The sequence below is a fragment of the Tachysurus fulvidraco genome, chromosome 4 (assembly GCF_022655615.1).
Source record: "Tachysurus fulvidraco isolate hzauxx_2018 chromosome 4, HZAU_PFXX_2.0, whole genome shotgun sequence".
In the NCBI taxonomy this organism is placed as follows: domain Eukaryota; kingdom Metazoa; phylum Chordata; class Actinopteri; order Siluriformes; family Bagridae; genus Tachysurus; species Tachysurus fulvidraco.
This window is the reverse complement of record NC_062521.1, coordinates 8302679-8316409: the sequence shown is the minus strand read 5'-3', so window position 1 is coordinate 8316409 and position 13731 is coordinate 8302679.

Below are 13731 nucleotides of genomic sequence, written 5' to 3'. Positions count from 1 at the left end.
AGCACTTCAAAAGAATTAAATCTATACTGTGTTCTCTGGGTAACAGTAAGGTAATCACTAAAGATAGTTGCAACACCACCTCCACAACCAGACTGACGAGGCTCATGCTTATAGATATAGATCCTGATGGTGTAGACTCATTTAGACTGATGTAGTCATTTGGTTTAATCCAAGTTTCGGTAAGGCAGAGTGCAGTAAGGCTATTTTCTGAGATGATTTTCTGAAGTGCTTTGGGTGCAAGCGATCTAATGTTCAGAAGCCCAAACTTTAGGAACTGTTTTTGTTTGTTTCTTTGGCATATTTCTGGTCTAATTACAGTAAGATTATTTCGAGAACTTCGCACGTATTTACTTTTTGAACTCACTGCTCGGGGAACAGACAGTTTCTATAGGGTGAGCTATGTGTGCATTTGTGTCAATGTGTTGAGGTGAAGGATGACTACTGAAATTTTAATTTAAAGCATAGTTTACCAGTCAGAAGGTGTGCAGCACCCTGGAGATGCGGCCTGCTTCACCTGTAGGTTGCGGATCTGCTTCTCTAAGACACTAGGAAAATTAACTAAAGATCTTTAGGGGTGCGATAACAATTATATGTGTTTATTGTTTTCTTACTCTGATCCAATCTTAATAACAATACCTCTGTGCACTATAGTTAGAGGCTGATCTCTGGATCTACCTAACTCATCATATGTGAGTCTAATGGTTGGCTTCACAGATCTCTTTTGTCTGGGCTCAGACCTGGACACAACAATGTCTTTACGGACATCAGTCTCTTCTTTTTCTGGTTCAGACGTTGATTCAAGACCAGATGTCTCTTCTGAAGTTAGACTTTCTTTGCACTCCTCATCTCTGTTCTCATCCGACTCAGAGTCCAAGCCTCCCTTCATCACCTATGCAATCTCCTTCTGGAGTAATGTGAGAGTCCACAACATAAACATCACTTCTAGGTCTAGAAACATTGGTAACTATAGGTGCAAACTCTCTCTGTGAAGTTATACAATACTCCAACTCAGAAGATGAATCGGAAGACTCTGATAACTCTGGAGTCTCTGAGCTTACATCTCTCTTATTTTGTGTAACTGCTCTGGTTTGAGGTCGGACTGGCAAGTTTTTACCAATGATCAGCAGGGGGCATTCTCACTAGCTGTCCAATGGGAAGATGATGATCTCTGTGTATTGTCTTTGTCCCAGGACTACCATCCTCCCGCTTAACCTCAAACACAGGCAGATTAGGCAGTTTTCCCGTACCTACATAGGGCTCGTGTTTCCACTTGCTTTCTAGCTTGTGTTTCCCTTTCAGACCTAAGTTCCTAAGAAAAACTCTGTCACCGATTTCTAATGCTCGAAAAGTTACTCGTTGATCATACAATCGTTTGTTTCTCTGGTGTAGGCTTGCTTTAAGTCCTCTTTTAGCTTTGCAACATACCGAGAATGACCAGTGGTACATAAGTCCACAGGATGCCTTGCTCCACGCCCAAACATCAAGTAATAAGGCGAATACCCAGTGGCATCACACTTTGTACTGTTGTACACATGAACCACATAACACACTTGTTGGCTCCAGGTGCATTTCTTCTCATGGCCCAGAGTACCAAGCATTGACAATAAAGTACAATTGAACCTCTCGGGCTGCGGGTCTCCTTGTGGGTGACAAGGGGTTGTCCGAGACTTACAAATCCCCATCAATTGCAGGAGTTCCCGTATCAATCGGCTCTCAAAATCTCTGCCTTGATCTGAATGGATCCTGGTAGGGAGTCCATAATGTACAAAGTACTCTTTCATAAGGATCTTAGCCACGACTTGGGCCTTTTGGCTTTTAGTTGGGAAAGCCTGAGGGTACCATGTAAAATGGTCTGTGACTACAAGTACGTTACTAAACCCTTTGGAGTCTGGCTCCATGAAAAAAAAATCCATGCACACTAGGTCCATAGGCCCATGGCTTATAATCTGGTGTAATGGAGCAGCTTTCTGTGGAGGGGTCTTGTAAGAAATGCACTTTCCACAATTTTTTATGTACTCCTCAACATCTACAGACATCTTTGGCCAGAAGAACCTACTCCTAAGTAGTTCAAAGTGTCCTAAATCATCATGCATAGCCCGCATAACCATTTCTCTGAACTTTATTGGCAAGAGAAGATGACAGACCTCATCTCCTGATGATCATTTACGGAAACGGTACAACAAGCCATCTTTCACTGACAACTTTCCAGTTTCTCTCTTCAGAAGTAAGAGCTCTGGGTTGGTGTTCTTGTCATCTAGCCAATTCCCATGATTTACGGCCTGTATGGCTGGTCCAATAGCATCATCCTCTTCCTGAGCTCTCCTGAGATTCTGCCTAGACAGAAGTTCAAGGGACTTTAACTCCGGTGTGTCAGGAAAGCATACAGGTTTGGGACACAATGGGGAGATGCCCCCAACTGAATAACATAGACAGGTGAACTGGTAGGAAATGCTGGCTGAGACCCAGGCTGGCAGAGTGTCTTCACACCAGACTGAGGTATTGTCACCCATTCATCTGCTCCATTCACATCTGGCATGTTTCTAGACAATAAGACGCCATCTACTGTATAATGTGTCGGCCTGGTCAATACTAGAAGTCAAACTCATATGTTGAGAGGGCAGCGTGCCAGCAATGCCCTACAGCACTGAACTTTGCTGTGGACAGCACGTATGTAAGGGGGTTGCCATCAGTATGTACTGTAAATACAAGTACTCAAGAAACTTGTCAACTACTGCCCACTTGAGAGACAAGAATTCTAACCGACGTACAGGGCAGTTTCTTTAAGATGTGCTCAGCTTTCGGCTAGCGAACGCAACAGTTCATAAGCCCTCAGCGGATTCTTGATATAATAGAGCGCCAAGTACTTTTAAGCTGGCATCAACATGTAGGATGTATGGCTTTTGAGGATTTGCAAAGGCCAGTACTGGTGCATGTGTCAAACAGTGAATAATCTGGTGAAATGCATCTGTACAAGAATGATCCCATCCTGCTCCAAATGGTTCAGACTCTCTCAAGTAAACTCGTCACATCCAAAGCTTGTTTCTTACTCTTTTGAGTTGGAGCATAGCCCTTGGTGAGCTCGGTAAGGGGTCTAACAATTGCAGAATAATTGGAAATAAATCTGCAATAATAGCCACAAAATCCAATAAAAGACTGCAGTGTCTTAAGGTTCGTTGGCATAGGCTACTGTGCAACGACATCAATTTTTTCTGGGTCAGGGGGAACCCCTTCTGCAGACACAATGTGCCCAAGATATTTTACCTTGGACAAGCAGATCTGACACTTATCTACAGAACGTTTCAGCCCAACCTCTCCAAGACGGTCAAGGACCTTGAGCAACCTCTCTTCGTGCTCTTCCAGTGTTTTTCCAAAAACAATTAAGTCATCAAGATATACCAGGACTAAGAGGTTCATGTCCCCAACTGCTTTCTCCATTAACCTTTGGAAGGTAGACATTGCTATCTGGTAGTAGCCACTACGCAGATCAAGTGTGGTGAACCATTGACTTCCTGACAATGCATTCAGTGTATCCTTAATGCAGGTTGAAGTATACTGGTCAAGTATGGTTCGACTATATAGCAGTCTGTAATCTATGCACATCCTGACAGTCCCATTCTTTTTTCTAACCACTACAATCGGAGATGCATACGGGCTTCTAGATTCACCTATGATCCCTGCCTGCAACAGTTCCTGTAGATGCTTTTGCACATCTTCAATGTCAGCAGGAGCCAGTTGACAAGATCTCTGACGAAAGGGACGAGCATCTGAAAGTCGAATTTCATGCTCCACTCCTTTAGCTAATCCCACATCCCATTCATGCATAGAGAAGACATGAGACTTCTGGGCCAGTTTTCTAAGCAGTCTATTCTTCCATTGTTCTTGGATTGGAGAGTCACCAAAGTTCATTAAATTTACATCAAACTCAGATGAAACTGTTTCCCGAGGAGGAATAGTAGTGACTACATCAGCGTGATAAATACATCCCATCACTGCTCCAACAGGTATAGCTGTCTCTTTCAAACATTCCTTCTTGACCAGTACTCTGAAACTATTAATATCTAATGCTCCACTGGGCACAACCATATATATTGTAGCGTCTGGTACAGGTCATTTAGATTTTACGTCCAAGGCACCCTAAACTTCGGCATCTAATCTTCAATCAACCGATGAGTAACCCAGTTTTACACACACACAACTGGCTCCAGAATGACTGGAGCCTACACAAAGACCAGATAACCCCATGCGGCTTCTCTGATTGAACTCATTGGGGCCCTCAACCAGAACACACACACACACACACACAACACAATGAGACATTCCTTTAACTAATAAAACAAGTAGATAAGATACTCTAAAATTCTTATTCATATAACCCTGCTGTGATGTGTTTCTTCTTTAAGGCTTGCCTGACTTAAAATTATTTGCTCCTTACTTTCCTGACAAGGGTGTATTTTATTCATGTGTCAGAACACAACACTGTATTAACATCAGTTACACTTTGATTACTGATCTGTGTACTGTATGTAATGTACCGCTGTCTTTATACCGTCATTCCTTTCATGTTTAGTATTCAAATGACCACAAAATTATTGGTTACTCATTTTTCAAACAATGGTGTAATTTATTTGAGCACGAAAGGCGCCATACCGTCTTAATACACCTTGGATAAAACTTTAAAGTCATCTAAAAGTTTGATAGCTAAACCATGCCCACAGACACCTGAAACAAAGGGAGTTTTTCCCTCCAAAATCTAAGGCCATAGCATTGGCCATTTCCCCAAAGATGGGTGGAGTTCGTGACCTTTAAATTGTCACAAACACCACCAAACTGTGGTCAAACTTTCGGAACAGCTTGGAGACGACTCCATCTTTCTTCAAAGAAGTTCCAGCAAGCTTCACTTCCAAGAACAACAACTATTCTGATCTTCAGGAGAACTTGGAAGAACGTCTGACCCCACCCTAACTGACTTTTCAGAGATTTCTCTGTTGCATCCGGACTCTTGTGCAGTAAGCTAATGCAAGTAACCATTTCCTTTACCAACCAATTTAGATGTGTATTTTAAGTATGAACCTTGTATTGAGTCTTAAGGTGAATTTAAGTTTCCGGTGACAATTTCCCAGTTAGGGTGTGATTAATTTTGAAGTCTAAGCTTGCCATTCCTTTCCTTCCTTTCTCTAATTTCTTCTTTCCAGTCTCTTCCTCCCTTTCCCCAATTTAAATTTGGGAGGCAAAGAGCCACGTTCTAAAAAAACATTGTATACTAAAAAACGTAGTGGAGCTAAACGGTCTATAAATTTCTTGAAAAATTCAACAGGGAACCCGTCTGGGCCTGGTGCCTTACTATTTAGCTGAAAACGCGATTCCAGCTATCTAGTTCCTTCCTATAGTGGTTTTTCATGCAACCTTATATAAGCACACATCTGACAAGCTTGAAAAGGGCTGGTTCACCTTGTTTCGATGAAACATGATAGGGGACAGTGTGCTTATGTCAGAAATCTCGGAAAAAAAGCTTTTTTTACATTATTTTATGGTAATATAAAATATAATAGTTCATATTAAAGGCTAATATGTTAATAAAAATATAATTTAAACTCAAAAATCTGATGATTTGTGTGTGGTATGATAATTTTCACACAATCTTAGACATGCTGTAAGTTTGTTTCTGTTGATATGAAACCCGAATCATTAGAATGAATATGGAGAACATTCAAGTCATTGCATGTGAAATAGAGGGAGGTAACTTACTCTGATAATCTTTAATAGGGCCTTATCAAATTTGGTCACTCTGCTGTAAGTTTGTTTCTGTTGAAAGAGACCCAAATCTTTTTCATTATATAATATAGAGAGGTTTAGGCATCACTAGAGTGAATATAGAGAACATTCAAGTCATTGCATGTGAAATAGAGGGAGGTAACGGATTCTGATAACCTGTAATATGGCCTTATCAAATTTGGTGACCGTGCTCTAAGTTTGTTTCTGTTGATATGAGACCCAAATCTTTTTCATGATTCATATTAAAGACCAATATGCTGATAAAAATATGAGTTAAACTCGAAAATCGGATGATTTGTGTGTGGTATGACCATTTTCATGCAATCTTAGGTATCAGCATTTGTTTTGAATGAATCCCTGCATGCATGTACAAAAGTGCCTCTCAGGAGCTGAAAATGCCATTCCGGCAGTCTCAGCATTTTTCGTGCAACCTTATATATGCACACATCTGACAAGCTTGAAAAGGGCTGTTTCACCTTGTTTTGAGGAAACATGATAGGACACAGTGTGTTTATGTCTGAAACCTCAGAAAAAAGCTTTTTTACATTATTTTATGGTAAATAATACGATAGTTCATATTAAAGGCCAATATGTTGATAAAAATATGATTTTATTTCGAAGATCTGATGATTTGTGTGTGGTATGATCATTTTCATGCAATCTTAGGTATCAGCATGTGTTCTGAGTGAATCCCTGCATGCATGTACAAAAGTGCTTCTCAGGAGCTGAAAACGCGATTTCGGCAGTCTCAGCGCTTATATGGCCTTTGGTGACCGTGCTGTAAGTTTGTTTCTGTTGATATGAGACCCAAATCTTTTTCATTATATAATATAGAGTGTGTTAGGCATCAACAGAGTGAATATGAACATTCAAGTCGATTTGGCGTGAAATAGAGGGAGGTAACGGATTCTGATAACCTTTACTAGGGCCTTATCAAATTTGGTCACCCTGCTGTAAGTTTGTTTCTGTTGATATGAGACCCAAATCTTTTTAATTATATAATATAGAGTTTTAAGCATCAACAGAGTGAATATGGAGAACATTCAAGTCAATTTGGTGTGAAATAGAGGGACGAAAGGCCTTATCAAATTTGATGAGCGTGCTGTAAGTTTGTTTCTGTTGATATGAGACCCAAATCTTTTTCATGATTCATATTAAAGGTCAATATGTGTCTAAAAATATGATTTAAACTTGAAAATCTGATTATTTGTGTGTGGTATGATCATTTTCAATCTTAGCTATCAGCATGAGTTTTGAGTGAATCCCTGCATGCATGTACAAAAGTGCTTCTCAGGAGCTGAAAAACGCCATTCCGGCAGTCTCAGTGCTCTAGCACCGTCCTTTCGTGTTTTTTCGCTCAACCTTACATATGCACACATCTGACAAGCTTGAAAAGGGCTGTTTCAGCTTGTTTCGATGAAATGTGATAGGACACAGTGTTTGTCAGAAATCTAAGAAAAAAGCTTTTTTACATGATTTTATGGTAAATAATATAAAATAATAGTTCATATTAAAAGGGCAATATGTTGATAAAAATATGATTTGAAAATAGTTACAGATTTTTTTTTAGACACTCACCTTTTACTTGGGTGCAGTTTCAGCATGCAACAGCCACAGCAGGTAACCCTCATTCACCTCCCTCCCCCTTACAGAAATGAGAACATACCAAGTAATCTCTAATTACCATGATCATTGCACTGCACATTTTGCATAAATATTGTAATCAACAAATTGTATGTAGTAACGAGAACAGTCTATTTACAAAAATGAAAGAATAATTAATGACCACTCAAAAGTCTAATAAAAAATTTTGGAGTCACAGGTACTAAAAAGTATACGGTTTATGATGCAACCAAAATGACTAGCTATCATCAAATACCAGGTGCACATGAAAGGGAATGACTGTCATGAAGGGTACTGCAGCTAATAAGGAACAATGCTTAAATGGTTCCTACTGAGTCACAGCTAGATTACATTATGTGAATTCAACAATCAGGCATCTACGTATGAGGTCTTAATGTGGCAACATAGGGGAGCCATAAGGGAAATTATTAGGAATATAGAACTCACATGATGGATTCAATATGCAACAACCCCAATTCTCTCTGTTTTAATTTTAGAATGAATGCCCACTGCCACACAGCACAAATAAAAATATCAGGAAATGAAATCGCAGACGGATTTTTTAAAACAGGATTGAAATATAACAAATTAGTGTTTCTTTTTGGAAAAAATGAAGGAAAATCTCTAATCAAAAGCAACGGAAGCATACTACAATATTATATAATCAAATAAAGTATTATGTATATTACTGATAAGGATAGAGGCTAGTTCAGGCAAAGTGCTACCAGGATGGTGTGCCCATTAAAAACACAGAAGCTCCAAATAATCCAGTTCCTTAACATTTTATTATCAGGCAATCCTGAGACCAGAGTTGTATGGTATCTAAATCAAACAAAACAACATTTTAGAATTTAACACATAACAAATCAATCAATCACAAAATTGCAAATATGAAGCAAACAATAATACTAAGCATTACATAACTTAAATATATTTAAAGAAATACAGAAATTAATATAATATAAACTTACAAGTTCAAGCACTCATCAACTCTGAATCTCCCCATGATGCCACACTGAACAAAGAGCCACTAATTAACAATTTAACGCAGCTGTGGAGACAAAGCTCCTCCCACCCTACTACAAGGAATTCTCAACAGCCGCCCCCAAATATGTAAACATATTTGCACATAGAGAATTCTGTACAGTCATAAATCATTTGAATACTCCTTTAAAACTACCAAACGGCTGACTGGACGTACATAGTGTTTACCATCAATAAGCACATTCACAACTCTTACTCTACCATCAGAACTTGGTAGGACCTTTGTGACAGTTCCTATAGGCCAAAGTCCTCGTGACTACCATCACTACAGCATCACACAGAATAAACTTCCCATCCTCCTTCCATTTCTGGCGAGTCTGTAAACCAGGTAGATAGTCTCTAATAAAGCTTGCCCAAAATCTGTCAGCAAGAACTTGGCTATGCCTCCATTTCCTACGTGTGAGAAGCTCAGAATCTGCATAAATCACCTGAGGAAGGGAAGCATTTCGCCACCCCATCAAGAGTGTATTTGGAGTTATTGGATCAGGGTCTGAAATATTAGAAGAGACATATCTAAGAGGTTTAGAGTTTAATATCTCTTCCACTTCGATCAGGACAGTATGTAGAACCTCTTCTGGAAACACTTGTGTACCCAGTGTTACTCGTAGAGCTGCTTTAATAGATCTGACCTCTCTTTCCCAGCAACCTCCAAAATGTGGAGAATATGGAGGATTAAAACGAAACAGAATCTGCTGCTTTAAAAGTAAATCCTGAAGTGCCGGGCAGAGACGATTAAACTCCTCTCCAAGTTCTCTCTCCCCTCCTCAAAAATTAGTTCCTTGGTCTGATATGAGTTCATAGGGCCTACCTCTGCGAGCTATAAAACGCCGGAGGGCTAATAGAAAACTATCTGTATCCAAACCAGACAGCAATTCAAGATGAATACATTGTGTTGTTTGGCATTTGAATAGAAGACCCCAATGTTTCTCATGGCTAGGCCCACTTTAACACTAAAGGGGCCAAAGCAGTCCATTCCTGTTGACCAAAATGGAGGCTTAAAGAGACAAAGTCTAGAGGGAGGAAGATCAGCCATTCTAGGGATTGAAGGAGAACCTTTCCACTTCCTACATTCTTGACATGACCGTTGGACTGATTTTACTGCCTGCCATCCACGTAGAACCCAATATTTCCTTCGAAGTTGGGAAAAGAACCTTAGTGGTCCTGGATGGCACAGAATTGAATCTAGATCTGCAATTAAAAGTTTAGTAATTGGATTCTTTGGATCCAAAATGATGGGATGGATAACATCCGATTACAACTCCTTACTTTGACGAAGACGACCTCCCACTCTTATAAGGCGTACAACAGGGTCATATTCAGGGGCTAATTCAGCAAGTCGACTCTGTTTAGAAACATCCTGACCTGATTTGAATAACTTGTACTTCTCAGAAAAATCCTCTTCTTGTGCAGAACGAAGAAGTAATAACTCTGCCTGAGTCTGACTCAGTCTGTTTCCTGATGACGAGCCAGGTGAGAAGTCCTTGATTGTATGTGTGATCAGCTCAGCCCAAGTATTAAACTGAGAGGGTTTCAACTTAGAAAGAGTCAAGTCAAATTTGGCCACAGAACAAAGATTTTCTCAATTCAGTTGACACATCATCAGACACAAGATAGACTTAAGGACTTTGGCCACTGATGAGGAGATAAAGTAAGGAAAGGGGGACCTTGGAACCAACGACTAGTGGGAGTTAGCTCTACAAGTTTTTTCCCCTCTAGTAATGTCATCAGCTGGATTATCTCCAGTATCCACATATCGCCACGGCTCAGGTATAGTATGCTCCAAAATCTCTGTTACACGGTTAGCCACAAACACCTTGTAACGACAAGACTCAGAGCAGATCCATGTTAAAACTGTAGTTGAATCAGACCAGAGGGTGACTTGATGAATGGGCACAGAAAGCTCCTTTATTAGAAGATTTGCCAACTGAGATCCAGACAGAGCAGCACATAATTCCAAACGTGGAACAGAAATTGTCTTTTTTGGAGCTACTCTGGATCGGGCCATAACAAATGAGGTAAGAACTCTACCACCATCTGACAGATGAAGATAAGCAACAGCTCCATAAGCCTGCTCTGAGGCATCACAGAATATGTGTAGTTCCCTCACAGCTGTCTCTTCACTTACTCCAACTGACCCATATCATCAAGGAATTTGGATTTTGGCCAAATTTGGAAGTTCCATTTCCCAGGCTGTCCATTTTGCTTTAATACTTTCAGGAATATCTGGATCATCCCATCCTCGTGCAGGTTTAGTCCACAATTACTGTAGCAGAATCTTAGCACAGGTAGTAAAGGGAATTATGAAGCCTAAAGGATCATACTTCCAGGCGAGAATACGATACAGGATTCGTAACGTCAAGCTCTTATATTTCACAGGGCGATGCTTATATCCCAGAATATCGTGCATACTGTACAATGCCATCTCGTACCAAGAGTGCCTTCACATGGGTCCTTACAATCATGGCTCAGCCATTGCTCTGTTTGAGGGGAACGTGCTTCAGCAGGTAAGTGGTTAATCACTGATGGATTATTACTAATCCATTGTCTGATCTCAAAGCCTCCTTCAAGCAGTACAGAACACAGATTTGTGATCATTTCCTTTGCTTCACAGACAGTAGAAAAACTCTGCAAACAATTATCCACATAAAAGGAGGTAAGGACTGAGGATTGAACTTCTGGATGGTTATGGACATGTCTTTGAAGGGCATAAATAGCACAACAAAAACTAGATGTAGTAACAAATGGTAAAACTTGCCATTCATACACACTTCAACTGTAAGATCTCTGTTCATATTCCTCCATAGAAAGCGTAACAGGGGCTTGTCTGATGGCAATAATCGAACCTCATGGCCCGAATATCACCATTGACTGCAATTTGATGTTCTCTGAAACGAAGCAGAACTCCCAGAAGAGAAGGACCCAAGGTAGGACAAGGTAATAAGTTAGAATTCAAACTTTCACCTTTGTATTTGTAGGAACAGTCAAAGACTAAACGATGTTTTCCATTATGTTCAACTAAATGATGTGGAATATACCAAGATTCATCAGAAGAAGTTTTTCCATTGGAGTCAATTTCTTCACATAAACAGCTTGCTCTAACCTTTGAATCTCTTGATTATATATTGCTGCCTGTTCTGGATTGCTTATGAGCCGGCGCTCTGCACGACGTAATGCTGACAGAACTGATTGCAAAGGGGCATTCAATATAGGTGCATGTTTAGCTCTAAGTAAGGGAGTAGCATATCTTGCCACCCCATTTACCTCAACTCCTTCTGTTTTCTTCTCCAAACACTCAAGAGCCTCCTGATCTTACCTTGACCTTTGACATCTGGACATATGGAATTACATCCACTTGCCACATTCATTCTACATCCATTTGTAGCTGATCCTTAGCTGAAGAAGCTAAGAAGTGACACTGAGAGACTGAGCTTGTCTCTTGCACTAATGAAATGGGTCCTTGTAATACCCATCCTAGACGAGTATGCAATGCAGCTAGACTTCCGGGAGGGCCTAGCACCACTCTTTCTGTAGAGCATAACAAATGCGGATGATCTGCCCCTATAAGTAACAGAGGCTTAACTTGATGGAATTCCTCCAGAGGGATGTCTTGATCATTGTTGAAGAGTATGGATAGGATAAGTCTGTTCAGGTAAGTCCAACATCTTAGCTGTGAATGCTGCCTTAATCTGATATTTCCTGTGCTTCAGAGTTGCTGGAGAGATAGAAAAGGTAACATTAGCTCCATCAATCTCTTCAATACCTTGTCGAATTGTTCGCAGCTTCAAACACTCAGCCGCCCCATTCAGGCCCAGCATCTCAGCAGCAGGCGACAAAAGCATGGTCTTTTCTGAACCATCATCAGAACTTAAGCCACTCGGTTTACTTAAGTAGAATATGCCAAAGTCAGATTTACAAGCATTCAATTTCAAGGACTTCTAAATGACGTTCTTTACAGGATGGACAATCTCTCTTCAAATTACAATTAGGGGAATGATGTGTCCCTCCACATCTCCAACAACGATTGTTATCCAAGATCCATTTTCTCTTTGCACTTACATCAAACTGTAAGAACTCAGGACATTGATTCAAATGATGGGTTCTTCCACAAAAGGCACAAAAGGGTTTGGTTCTACTGGTTGCTCGCTATCTGAATTGTAAGGTTGATGAACTATTCCATACGGCTTTCCATTTCCCTCCTGATTAAAACCCTGCAAAAAGGTAGAAGATAAAGATTTCAATGGTCTCCCATCTCTACCTTGAAACTTTGTTGCTCCTTTAGACTGGTCAGATACTTGAACCACCAAGCTTTGGCATTCTGCTTCTTTCTCTAGCTATTTTGGGAAATCCACCAAATTATAAGGGACATCTGGCAAAGTTGAACACATGATTTGCTGGAAGTTTACTTAAAAGTTGATGAACATGAGAAGCACATGCCAATTCATTACCTCCTTCATTCTGCCCCCATGACTGAAGCATACCTACTAAAGCCTGGACTTGTAGTGGAAACTGACTGAATTCAATAGAATGGCTGGTAAGCTCTGAATAGAAGCTATCTCCCGTAACACCAAGTGTTGAGGCTAACCATATTTTCTTTGAAGGGCTTTTAGGGCGGTGGTGTAAGGCTGAGGATCATGAGCATATGCAAGAGCTAAACGACGAGCAGAATCCAACTTTAAGTGATCCAAAAGAATATTCTCACTCATTTTCTACCGCTTATCCGAACTTCTCGGGTCACGGGGAGCCGTCAGGCGTCATTGGGCATTGAGGCAGGATACATCCTGGACGGAGTGCCAACCCATCACAGGGAACACACACACACACACACTCTCATTCACTCCAGACAATTTTCCAGAGATGCCAATCAACCTACCATGCATGTCTTTGGACCGGGGGAGGAAACCGGAGTACCCGGAGGAAACCCCCGAGGCACAGGGAGAACATGAAAACTCCACACACACACACACACACACACACACACACACACACACACAAGGCGGAGGCGAGAATCGAACCCCCAACCCTGGAGGTGTGAGGCGAACGTGCTAACCACTAAGCCACCGTGCCCCCCCCCCCCCAAAGAATATGATATTTATATTGTTCAGTTTCCTCAACAGACAAAGCTCCTCCCACCCTACTACAAGGAATTTTCAACATATTACATTACAGTTAAATAATACATTATTTCTCATTAAAAAGTCATATACTGATAACTATTAGGTGTGTAATATAAATATAAAGAAAATGTAAGGCATAAATTAATTAAATTAAATTAAATTAGAAGTATTTTAGTAA